The 13,697-nt window shown below is 37.8% G+C and overlaps 1 long non-coding RNA gene across 1 annotated transcript; it reads right to left on the reverse strand.

Moving 5' to 3' along the window:
- Positions 1–865: 865 nt before the first annotated feature.
- LOC143676221 (uncharacterized) lies at positions 866–12,777 on the reverse strand. Its single transcript, XR_013171932.1, has 3 exons — positions 12,641–12,777; positions 7,100–7,318; positions 866–1,022 (listed from the first exon to the last, which is right to left on the reverse strand). It is a non-coding gene; the product is annotated as an uncharacterized LOC143676221 (long non-coding RNA).
- Positions 12,778–13,697: the final 920 nt, after the last annotated feature.

Genomic DNA, 13,697 nt, shown 5'->3' on the forward strand with positions numbered 1-13,697 from the left:
GAAAAACAGAGGCAAGCCAGATGAATAAGAAACCTTTTCCTCATGAAGTATTCATGCTGGTTGGGTGAGAAAGACAATAATAAAGAAAATTGAGGGAATGATATAGCAAATCGCATTGTGATGAAATGTTATGGAGAAAAATATAGCAGGAAACAAGATAGGGAGAGTTAAGGTGAAGCTAAAACTTCAGTGGGGTCAGGAAAGGCTCAGACTGGTTTAAGTGTTTTCACGATACTCCCGCCTGACATTTCTTTCTACTTTGTACTGTGAAATTACCAGAGTATGAGGTGGAGAATGTATCCAAGAAAAGAGTGGTTCTCAATCTGGGGCAATTTGCCACCCCCCTCCCCAGGGCATATTTGGCAATGCCTGATGATATTTTTGGTTGTCTCAACCGGGGGTACACTACTGGCTTCTTGTGGAGAGAGGCCAGAGATGCTGCTAAACATCTTATAATGCATAGAAGAGTCCCCCACAAGGAAGAATTATGGAGCTCAAGCTCTCAGTAGTGCCAAGGTTGAGAAACACCACACTAGAATGAATAGAGGATCTCTTGACAAAAGTATAAAGCAGTCCAAGAAGACCAGCCATGGGCACGGTGGGAGCATGGCGAGGGCTGCCCATGGTACAGAGGAACCCCCTGTCTGAAGATGGGCATGGAAGAGAATGAAATGTGACAGTGAGAGGCCCAGACGGATAAGCATGCAGGGACCCTTTACCAGACACATCAGGAGGACAGATGTTGCTTAAAGAAGACATTTAAAGAAGTTTTGGGTATGAAATGCTGTGGGACCCCCCTGTGTTTCCCCTTTAAGGGAGTATATTGTAGAATTCCACACCACGTTTCAACAGTTCTTGAGCCAAACTGTGGTTCCTTTTAATTCCACAACAAGAAGAGAATGGACCGCGGAACATGGGGTCAATTCTATTTGCGCTGAAGTTAGCCTCCTGTCCATCATTTCCACGGCCTTGCGCTCTCGTGGGGAGTAAGCCACGTCTTATTGCCTTTGAAATCACAGCACCTACCACAGAGGACAGCACAGATTAGAAAAATACTTTAATGCTTCAATACTTGTTGGGAAGACCAGGTAAAATTTTAAAGTAGTGGTTGGCATTCTCTTACCTTTCTTTTTAGTGATACTTTTCACCCCCAGGTGTTTCCAGGTTGTCTCTAATGCCACTCTCCAAACCTACCCCTCCCTCTTCTCTCCTTTGCTGCCTTATTGAAACGTACCCTCTATATCCCTCACCATCTCACCACCCTCTCCAAAATTTGAAAGAGAGGGATTTTAAGATACTTTAGAAATAATTGATCTACTTATTCATTCCAACCTTAGAGACATAATGTTTCCTTTATAATTTTTAAAATTTTATTAAGCATCTTTGGAGATTTCAGTGTCTGAGGACAAATGACTGAAGCAACAATATAGAAACATCATGCCCTGTTGAGGTATACAAGGGAGATATTTTGATAGCAGGAAGATACTTCAGTGGTACCTTTCAAATTAATTCTTGTTGGGGATTTCCTACAGAGTAACCTGTGAGACTATGCACAAAATAACTATGTAATACTATGTATTAATCTGTATTAATACATTAATGCATTCATTAATTAACATATTAACATATTATCACACGTTCTGGAAATAACCCTGATAATGCATGCATATGTGCACATGTGTATGTATACACTTTTGTAGTAGGTGGGACTCTTAACCACTTGGATTATAGGCTCTGTAATATATACTTATACATATGCATACATATACTTTTACATGTGCATATATTCTCTAGCAGCTTTCTTCTAAACTGTCTTTCTTTTATGACTTCTGAGTTCAGTTACAATAGCCCAGGGGTTTGAGTTGCAATGCTGGATATGCCATCTGCTAAATTTTGGCTATATCAATTTTATCTTCTTCTTCTCTAATATAGGGCTAACTCTATACAATTGGTTTAGTCTTGTAAGGATTATATGCTTCAAGGCCTCATGTACACCTAGGCAAATAGACCCAACCAAATCTATCATATTTTCTATTAATGTGATTAAGGAGAAATAAAACAAGAATGAGAAATAAAAAATAGAGAACGATAAGCTTTGGTTATGTTTACGAAGCAGATATACTGACACTCAGAATTTCCACTTTTAAATGTAAACTCTAAAGGGCATCTTTCTTATATGTGAATAAAAAGATAAAGGTATGGATATTTAGGGCAATGGTTTTGTAATACAAAAAATCGGAATAATTTGAATGTCCATTCGTAGGGGAGTGAGTAAACAATTAGCGATACGTTTATACTCTACACCATTTAAGGGGGCACAGATCTGAATGGTAATGTGCAGTAAAATGGCAACTTAAACCTAGAAAAGGAAATATGTGATTAAATCAAGAAACCTGATATTTACAGTCACTAACTGCATTGAACTCCCTTTCTCTTCTTTATTTGCTGAATTCCAAATATTTTCTCCAACAGTAACTGATCAATTCATTTAAAATAATTTTATTTGCCTAAATTAATTTGTAAGCATGCAGTTTTATAGATGCATTGTCATTTCCATTTCTTCCTAAATTGTCTTAGGTTTCTGTGATTCTGTACATTAGTTAAAAGTGTGATGTGGCTAAATGGGAAAATCTTAGGTTGCCTATATGTTATTAGAATAAAAATTAAGAAAAAAAACCCATAGGACTGTACAACATAAACATCACCCCCATAATGTAAGCCATGGACTAAAGTTAATAGTATAATTATAATAATATTCTTTCAACAGTTGTAACAAACATACAACACTAAAGCAAGGTATTAATAACAAGGATGGGAAGGAGTAACAATGAAACCTTTTGCATGATTTTTCTGTAAACCTTCAACTTTTCTAACAAAAAATAAATGTCAAATTGGTTTTCAAAAAAGTATGGTTAGGGGTGGTGTGATGGTGGCTCAGTGGCAGAGTTCTTGCCTGCCATACCAGAGACCCAAGTTTGATTCCCAGTGCCTGCTCATGCCAAAAAAAAAATATGTATATATATATATATATATGGTTTTAATATTTAGGAATGATAATTATTATCTTATTTCCCTGTGCTTGGAATTATGATTATTTTTATTAGGCCCTCCAGTCTCTCTCATTAGACTTGTAGTTCTTAAGCTTGGCCTTCCTGTAATCCCACTCTGGCCTCTTCAGGTTTTTTTTTGGTGATGATGGTGATAGTGGTGCATGGTCCAGGAATCGAACCTGGGACTCGGACATGGAAGGCGAGCATTCTACCACTGAACTACCTGTGCAGCCAAAGTTTCTTATTTAGTGAGCCTAGTACAGTTCCCAGGCATCTGAACTTTTGAAAATTCCCCAGTATTATTCTTTTCTATGGACAGACTTGGAGATAAACTGGTAGTACAATTCTCTGCTACTTTTCCTTTATCTTTATAGTACTATGTTTTATTAACCAAACTAAATCTTGCCTCTTCCTCCCTAGTCCTTTTCAGTCCTCCTGCTTGTTATTTGCCTACATAACTCATTTGTACCGTCAAGTTTCAGGACAATGATCTGTTTCCCCAGGAAACCTTCCCCAGTCACTATGCTGAAATTAGAGTCCCTTACTTTCCTTCCATATTGCCCTCACATTCATTGGGATCCTCACTTAAAGTTGGTTCCTTGTTGATAAAAAACTCTATCTACATCTAAATCTACACCATCTATATCCACATCTAAATCTATAAACTGCATCTACATCCTCAACATTTACATCTGTATCTGTATCTACATCTAAATCTAAATCTCTACCATCTACATCTAAATATACATTTTATCTCTATCTACATCTGTACCTACCCCTAAGCATATTTGATTAACCCTAGTAATTCTGTCATTACGCAGGGTTAAGTAAAGAGTGAAAACAATACTAGCATCTTAAATTCAAAACAAAGAGGAAGGAAACCAATTCCCACCCTTTTACCATTTCAAGAAAACCTTTATGCAATGCAAGATAATCAAAATAACAATTATCACGATAGAGCACTATCTCATTTGTCTCTAGACCAAACTTCTGATATCCTCAAATATCCATTTAAAGTAGAGCTGAGCTGAGAAAGGGAGGCCTTCACAAATCCCAGACACTACATTGCAGAGATAGATTTTCCTTGGGTTCCCACTGAAAGCGTGAGATTTAAAATCAAATTAGACTACTTATTCTTTATTTGCATGTATAGTTATTCTAATGCCAGAGAAACATCATTTAAATTACTGTAGCAACTGAATTGAATTTTATATGGAATATAATAAAAAGAAAAGGAAACTGACAAAGAAATATGTTGCACAAAAGTCTAATTAAGGATGAGAAAGCTAAGAAACTTACAAAAAAAAACCAATTACAAATAGTAAACCAGTGAAAAGATATGAAACCTTATTTTGATAAAACTTAAAATAATCAGATATCATGTTTCCTACAATATTGTCAGACACTGGAAGAAAGCAGATATTTAAGGTGGACAATAGAAGTAATCTTGCACATTACTGGATCGTTTACATTGCTACAAACTGTCTGAAGCACAATTTGCATCTATCTCTCAAAGTCTTAAAGTGCCCATTCCTTGCCTTTCCTGTGTATAGAGATATATAGGGAGCTCTACAAAAATGTTAATGAAATACTAAAACATGAAAAAGCAGTAATAACAAAATTATCACTCGATGAGAGATGACGTTTTCATTGAGTAGCACATACTATAGCCAATAAAATCATTTATAAACTTACATTTATTACTTGGTGAATAATATTTATGGAACATATTTTCAAAAAGGAGAGGATTTTTTAACATATGCTAGCATAATTTTGCATTCTGATTTTGTAATTAGTATTGAACCCAAATACCAAAACATGATAGTCTCCCAACCTGGTACACAGCCCATTCTAGGGCACCCAACTCATCCCCATACATCTGTGCTCAGTGACACAACTAATGAAACAACCCACACTTTTTAACTTTATCATTTAAAAGATAAGCATGGTTATGCTGTCTTGTCACTGACTTAAAAATTATCTGAAAGCTTCTTTTTTTTTTCCAGAATTTTCAGAAAAGTTCGATACTGGATTGCAAACAAAGGAAAGGCATGTTTTATAAAAGTATGTGAATGAAAAGGTGATCTTATCACTTTATTCTAATGCATTCATTGTGCTAGTCCCATTTATATTCTAACTGTGCTAATGTACCTGATGAAACCAATGCAAGGCTATTGTTTAGTTACTTTTCTCGATAAAATAATAACCATATTGAAACAAAAGTGCAAATGAACTGAAATTTAGTTAATAAGTCTATTACGTGTCTTTGAAAAATTCATATAAGGGACAAGACACATTTCATCCCCTTGCTGAATTGTAACTTCATGATGTGTTAAAAGAGTTAAATAACATCCAATCAAGAAATCTGAGCTTTCTTCCTAACTCCCTGAAAAATAGGAACCTCTGGTACACTTGGTTTTGAAAATTAAGACAGAAATAGACAACTTGAAACTTTAACAAGCTCCTGACCTATGTTGGCCCTTCCTGCATTTTCATGAGCAGATGATGTAATTCATTACTTCCACTGATAAATGTTCAGAGCCCTTGGCCAGCAGCTTTGCTATTCATTTATTCAATCTAGAGTAATCTGTGTGTAATAGCATGCTGGTGCATGTCAGAACGAAAAATTAACTATGATTGTTGTCATTGACAACCAGCAGTGACCGCTAAAAATGTCCCAAGCCAGGAAATGAGCATCGAGGTGTTTATGCTAAATAAATAAGAAGTTTACATGAAGCAACTATTTCAGATAATAGCAATTAAATGCTACCATTTAAATAGCACATTTCCTCTTCAGACTATTAGAAATATCAACACAGTTTATTCCATTTTTTTTTCTTTCTTTCTCTTTCTTTTCTTTCTTTCTTTCTTCCTTCCTTCCTCCTTCCCTCCCTCCCTCCCACTCCTCTCTCTCTCTCTCTCTCTTTCCTTATTGGCTGAGGGGAATAATTCTTTGCCTGGCCAGATGGTTGACTGAAAATAATGTGGCCTGTCTGTTGAGGCAAGACATGGTAAGGGAGTTGCTTTTAAATAGGGCAGGAAGGGGAAAAACCCTTGAAAGAGAATTTAGAAGACAAAGGACAACCTCTAGGTGAGCTTAGAGATAAAAGCATACTTTGAAAAGTGAAGAAATAACATGAGATTTTGTTAGAAATTTCATGCAGGAAAACATCTTCATAAATGTTCCCCACTTACTCCAATTATATATCTAAAATGAGTGTGATATTTTTCAGTGCTGAGACAACATCTGCTGTATGTCTGAGTGCTCCTGTCGGGGGAAGGGACAGAGACAGTCAGAAGGGACAAAGGAGAGGATATGTGCAGAAAAACTGCTATGAATAAATACATTTCTTTGGCAAAGTCTTCTAAACTGCTGAAAAATATAGTTATGCTTTCTGTAACCCCTATAACAGAATTGCTAATCAAATTTACCTATCGGCAATGGACGTATTTCAAGGTAGAAATATCTCAAGGTTGACTATTACACTTGACTCCTGAGGGCAGTCTGTAGTAGAAATTCTCATGGGGGCTGGGCATGCATATAAGCGTCTCAGTCTCCAGCCAGAGGCATCAGAGAGAGAGAAAAGGAAGTGGCCACATGGAGGTGCTAGTGGGTTCTCCCTGACACTGTAAAAGGACTCAAGGAGAGGTGGACCACAATCTTGGCTGACCAAAGCTGTGTGTTGTGAGGTCCAAAGGGTCAAAAGAGAACATAATACAGAGGGAAGGAAAAGGGAGAGATCTCCAATTCCTATTCTCACACATTTTCAAAAGACAGGATGTTACACTAATGGGACATGATTCCAAGTCTCTCATTAGCTTGGATTGAGATCAAGGATTTTAATTGAGAGCAGGGGATTATTCATAAAATGTAGCCCTTGCTTCTACTTCTTCATTCAATAGGTGTGTGGCTTCTCAGGGAGGGTTGCCAGACTTAACAGATGAAACTATAGGATGCCCAGTTAAACTGGATTTTCAGATAAACAATGGATAAGATCTTCATATAAGCACGTTCTATGCAAAATGGGACTGAGTGTCTAGGATTTTACCTGATTCTCAGAATAGGCCTACTTCTTGCTCGGATGCATGTCCTATCTTCTCTAGGACAAAAGTTGTTTCCATTTTGTGTTAGGCTAATAATAAGTTAATAAGAATGGATGTACAGGTACAAAAAAGCCCATTAGCTCTTGAGGCTTCTCCAGTGCTTTAGTTCCATCTACCTGAGAGGTAGTGCAGTTCCTGTGGGTCTGTCTCCTTAGGTGATTCACCTGGAAAAGAGGTGGGACAGGATATGGTGTTCCTGAGCTCTCTGCTGAAATGCCATCTAGTGGGGCCCACATTCTACTCTGGCTTGGTCTCAGGATCCAGCCTCCCAGTGGCCAACTCTCTCAAAGGCACAAGCAAGTTAAGGGAAAGCATTGTTGTGTTCCATATTATGGCTAGTAAATAGCTAGGGAAAACGGGACAGCCTTTATTTCCTTAAACCATAATAGTTCTTTTGCTTAGTAACTTTTCTAGATGTTGGAATAATAGGCTTGGAATCGAAACAAGGGGCAAAAATAACAGAAGCCATTCCCCACCAACACCCACATGATTTTGAATCAGACTCTTACATCCATGTCGCAGTCTGCACTTCCTCTTTCTCTCTGCTAATGGCTCAAGGTCTTCTATTGAAACAGGCTCCCCATCTCCCCCGGGCCACCAGCTCAAGGTCCTTTCCTGTCCCATGCCTGCCAAACCCTCCCATCACTTATCCAGTCCCTCAGATATAAAAGATCCTCCATTGCTTTCCCCCAGCAGGCTGAAATTAACTTCAGAACCCCACCGTGCTGGTGCCTGAATAAATTCACTCACCTGTGAACAGTTTGTCTCCAGGCCTTCTTTAATCCTAACACTAGGTAATTCTTCAAACAAATTGTATCATCACCCAAGCTGCGGAACTGCCAGGTAAGTTTTAGCAACATTTAGCAATTAGCAGGCACGCTAAAATTCTGTTTCCTTGGTTAAACCCATTTCCTTATACTTTCAACCCCACTCCATCCACCAAACCTAGAAAGTGAATCCTGAAATTTGCTGAACATGTCAAATATTCCAACTTCTATACCGTCTTCCAGGTTTCCCTTCTAAAGTAAGGGATGGATAGGTTTTTAATATTTCCATATTAAATGTTTTTAAATCTATTTTTATAAAGCACTGCACTAGTATACTCTATCGTAGATAGAAAGACACACACAAGCAATCCTTTATTCAATTAACCCATACTTATCACATCTTTTTTTTGAGGATCACATTAATAATGAGAGCAGCACACAGCTATTCAGTTTTAAGGGCCTCATAACTTCTGTCAATGATATTTCTTTTTGATTGGTGGCTGGGACTGGAGGTACTATTTTGCACCATTTTGCACCTGGTTGGTCATTCATTTGAAACTACCTATGATTTATTCTAAAATAGATTATAGGCTTTATAGAAAAGGAGAGGAACATATTTGCTTCTTATTACCATCCACAAAATGCTTTATATATTATAGAAGCTGTGTAAATTATATGTTGAATAAATGAATAATTGATTAATAGATGAAAAGCATTTAAGTATATTATCAATTGCCCCTATACTGATGACCTAGAGTTTGGAATTCTTATTAAATTTTTTTACAAGCTCTCATCTATTTTTATCTTTATTCCAAGCACAGCATAGTAATTTACATATAGAAAAACCCACCAATAAGTGGTGTTAATTGATTGCTTGCTGGTTTTCATTAAATTTTTCTTTTTATATATTTTATAATACAGTTGCAAGGAAAATTCTTTTAAGATACAATACCTAATTAGATCTCTGACACAATGGACAAGGAAAACTAAAAAGATGAAATAAACTAGAGGAAAAGGTAGAAAGAAACGAGAGAGGTGAATTTTCCATTAATCTCAGAGAAAGCTGACAATTTTCTTAATAGATAATTCAAAGAGTTGGGCTAGGGAAGCAGAAGAAAGTTGCATAAAATGAAGCTAAACTTTAAATTATTTTAAAAATATTATTTTCAAGTTCTCAGGATAGCTCCCACAAATGTTAAGTAATAAATGCCAAGCATATCCCCAAACCAAACTAATATGTTATCTCTTGTTCTGGATCCTCCGTATCAGAACTCCCCTCTGTGGTATGAAACAAAGCTCTGTGCTGTCTGCATAGTCAGCTTTCTTTCCAGAGACATTTCCCTGCCTGGAAAGGCTCAGCAGAGGATATGAGGACTGAGAAAAGATCAAGGTTCCCAAACAAGACGCAGAAATCACAGCAGAGAGAAGACAAACCACCAGCTGATTAGAAGCTCTTGCTAAGAGAATAGTATGTGTGTGTACGTATGCTCATCTCCAATGTGGAAGGGTCTTGCTCACTCTGGAAATTATTTGGTGGCAGCTTTGAATTCACAATATTCCAATGCACATTTGCATATCACTCACAGAGGGTGAATTGCATGCATTTCTGAAGAGCAGAGAGTGAAATAACTCTTTTGTCTGTTTGTGGCACACAAAGCATTCATTACATTTATATCCATCAAGATCCCAGCACGACCCATGACATGCTCAGATGGGATTTTTCAAAGAAACTTCTTAATGAGGCAACTATATACCAAGGTGTGGGCAGGGTTAGAGAGCCAGCAAAGGATGTTTAGACACTTTAAGACCAGCAATAATGGGAAGCCTTTTCCACATCTGGACTTGATGGAACAAAGGGAAGAAATGGTGAAACTGGAGTTTAACTGAAAGCTGGGCAGGGAGTGGGGTCTCCCCCAGTTGTTAGTACGGCAGACATAGCCAGATCTGAACTAAAGCAGGGAAGGAGTGTGTAGGGTAAGCACTCTGACATCTCTATTTCCTAAAGTCTAATCTCCTTCCAGTGCTTCCATCAGCCTTATTGACCCAAAGACAGAGAGCAAGATAACTGCATTTATGTTGTCCATGGCGGCCAGCCCCCAGAAGACCCAGAAGGAGGCAGAGTAAGTTAGGGAAAGGGTCTAGAGGGCAAATGCTGGGTAACCAGCGTGAAAAGAGAGTGATGCCTTTCTCTCATTAAAGATTATCAAGAACACATAACTTAGATTTAAGCAGTCTTTTGATCTACCGAAAGAAACATTGACACCTGAGTTCAAGTTCTAAACCTGTCCTTCTTTTCTCAGAGCCTCTGTAATAGCCAATTAAACCCTCTGTGCCTCAATCCATAATATTATTCATACTTCCCTTTTTTATAATAGGATCTGAATGGATATACATGTAATTGTTGCAAGAAGTCATGCCCTCTTCAGTATAAGAAAAAGCATAAATCCAGAATTTTCCATTGGTCCTTGGAATATGGGGTGAATCTCATAAGGATGACAAAGTACAGTGTAAGCTTGTTTCTTTTTATGTTATGAACTTCAGCAGACACAAACTTGGACACACTTTAGGAAACTTAAGAAAAAAAAGATTGAACCAAGGTTAAGTAATGAATAGTGAAGTAGTGTGTTTGGAGCTGAGAAACTTGGGTTCTATTTTCAACACACCCATTATTTGTGCTTTTTGAAATTTTTTAGATTTCCAAATAGTGTTTCAAAAGGTAATTTGTGTTGGAGTTATGAGTAGGCAAACACAGCAGAGATTTCACTTTCATGTAGTTTTCTATTCATCTACAAATGCCTTTGGTCTGCAATTTGCCTCTGGAAAATGCATGCAATTTGCTTTGATAAACTGAAAATTCCAGTCTCATGCTGCTCTTTTGGGGGAAATCATGAGGCTCATATAAGAAGAGATAAACAGAGGGGCAACTTGTCAAAAGTACTAACATTTCAAAAATTAGAATTATAGTAATTGGATACATCTATTTTTAAGGGCTTCTGTGAAAATAATCTCCTAACACTATTTAACTCAAAAGGTTTTAATGCCTCAGCTCTGATGCCCTGATTTCCCACGCGGGGCCAAATATATATCCAAGTCAAAGAAATGGAGAGCTCCTGGAGAAAAGCTGAAGAGAATAAAGGGAAAGAGAACAACAGGCTGCCCCTGGGGGTGGCGGAGTGATTCACGGTTGGCGGAGTGATTCACGGTTGGCGGAGTGATTCACGGTTGGGAAGACTGCATAGAACCGAATCGCTACTCTGGCACCCCCAAAAATAACACAGAAATAAGACAGGAGGCACGTGGCCATCGGTATGGCTATTTTTCTTTCCCATCTTTGACATATCTTCTTTTTTTTTCCTTTATAACTCCCCCTTATAGATGCCCAGAACTTGTATCTATCTTACTACTCAATGCTAACTTCTTATATACTAAAAGTATCTCCCCTTTGAGACTTGAGGGCTTTTACTTGATTTTTGTTATTTTCATATATTCATACTCTCCTTTAAGGAATGCTGAAATAAGGTACAGCACACTCATAAGTAAAAATAAAAAGGCTTGCTAAGATAGAAGCTCTCAAGAGACATTAACTCAATGTTATTAAATCCATTAAATCCGGGCCCTGGAAATGTCACTGGTATGGGAATTCTGCTTAAAGAGGGCTGAATAAAGACACTTCTGTTTAACTCCTCATCTTATGAAACCTACCCAAATCTATAAAAACAATGACAAAGGTCAAAAAGAGAGCTCACACTTTGTCACAACAAGGATTTCTACAATTCTAACTTTTACTCTTGGAAGAATATCTGCCAAATGTGGTGAAGTTTGGAACAAAAATGACGAGAGAGGCTGAAGGCTAGTACCTTACTGAGAACTGGAGTAGGATTTGGATTTCCTTAAGAGGGAAAATTGTGGTATTCAAAGACCAATACAAAAATGTCAGGTGTTGGAGGTACATCCTAAGGGAGAGGTGTAGAATACTCCCTGACAACCCCCACTGTTAAACAGGTGGAGCTGAAGGAGGAAACACGCTCACATGCCATTGGGGCTCTCTGCCCACCTCCTGGCTGAGAAACAGTTGGAAGTGAGGCTGGAAAGAAATAAAGCAGCAGAACTCATAGAGAGAATTTCCAACTTAAAGAGTCTCACTTGCAAGCCACATTGATCCACGGATATCACACCCAAAGGGACATGTTCCCAGGACAGAGGGAAACACAGGTTTGTTGATGAGTATTTGAGAAAACAAATCTAAATGGTTCCAGCTTATCTTTCTCTACTTGAAAGTTCAGACATATGTATCACAAGCGCTCTAGCTGCTCTTCTACTCATTTTTCTCCTGGTCTATCTCTTCACCCATCTGTCCATTCATATGTTTAGCAAATGTTGAGTGGTTAATGCTCCTTGGTCAGATTTAGGCTTACATTTTGCTTTTTGTGTTTTCTTCTGTATTGCTTGAGTTTTAAGGTACAAGTAAATCATTCAGAAAATAACAGAATGTCAGCTAGAGGACCAGGCTATCCAATTTATTTTTTTATAAATGAAAGTAATCAATGGCAACAAATAAGGCAGAAGGAATTGCTGATGACTCAAACCACATTCTTTATGATAATTTCACACTTTTTAATTCTGCTGTATGTGTGTATATATGTGTTTGTATGCTATTTGTGTGTGTCTACAAATGCACTCACACACAGGGGATAGGGAGAGAAAGAAACAGAGATTCACCTTCCTGGCAATGCTTTTGGTTGGTGGAGCTGAGGGAACAGTTCATATGCCCTTCCTGGTCAGGTTCTCCTCATACTGCAAATTCTGATCCCTCACACAGATATGACTACATCTACATTTAAGTTCAAAATCCTCACTAGTAATCACGGAACTTTCTTTGTTTTTGGAGTGCTATGTCTCTTGTTCTTTCTGTGGGGTAGAATCCAACCTGAAAATGGGTCTCCTCTTTATCAATCAACTCAAATAGCACATCAATCAACTCATATCAAGAATAAGAGACTTTTTCTAGCATCATCTACTATCATTTTAAGCTCAAGAGTGAGGAAATAATACCATATCTATAGTCAACTTGCTTGTGTCACAATTTCCCTTTATTTCTTCATTCATAGGATTATAAAACTTTTGAGTAGAAAGAAAAGGCAGGAGAGGAAGAGACCAGCACTGTTGGGCACAGATCTTGGATTTCTTTGTTCACCAGAACTTGTGGATGTTTGGGGGTCAATATGTAACTTTTCCCAGAGTCATTTTCCTGATATGTAAGATGGAGAGATTAAAGAATTTCCTTGCAGGGTGGCTGCGAAGATTAAATGAGATATTCAACTGCACAATTGTAGTATCTGTTCAATAAGTGTTAACTTTTGTGGCAATATCTAGTTCACCCTCAGGTCTGTACCAAATAGTCACAATGAGTTTTCCCTCTGAAAGCCAGGAAACATTTTGTGAGTATTAGTTTGGTCTCAGGCTTCTTGGTATGCTGATGTCTCCCAGGATCCTGAAACTGGTAATGGCTTTTTACCATAATATTTTCTGTGCTCAAGAAACCTTGATATCACCCATGAATCTGGAGTATTGGGATGGGAAAAAACTTAGAAAAGCATAACATAAAAACATGAACTTCCAGGTTTTATTATTCTTTCGCATTTGTAGTAGTCATGAGGATGGAAAAATAGCTTGAATTCTTATCTATTTAACCAGAGGCACAAACTCAGGAAGCCTAGGGAGCCCACAATCAGTATAAATGGTCAGCAGCAAATGGGAGCAAAGAAACCTAAGATCC

This window comes from Tamandua tetradactyla, chromosome 3 (assembly GCF_023851605.1).
Source record: "Tamandua tetradactyla isolate mTamTet1 chromosome 3, mTamTet1.pri, whole genome shotgun sequence".
In the NCBI taxonomy this organism is placed as follows: Eukaryota; Metazoa; Chordata; class Mammalia; order Pilosa; family Myrmecophagidae; genus Tamandua; species Tamandua tetradactyla.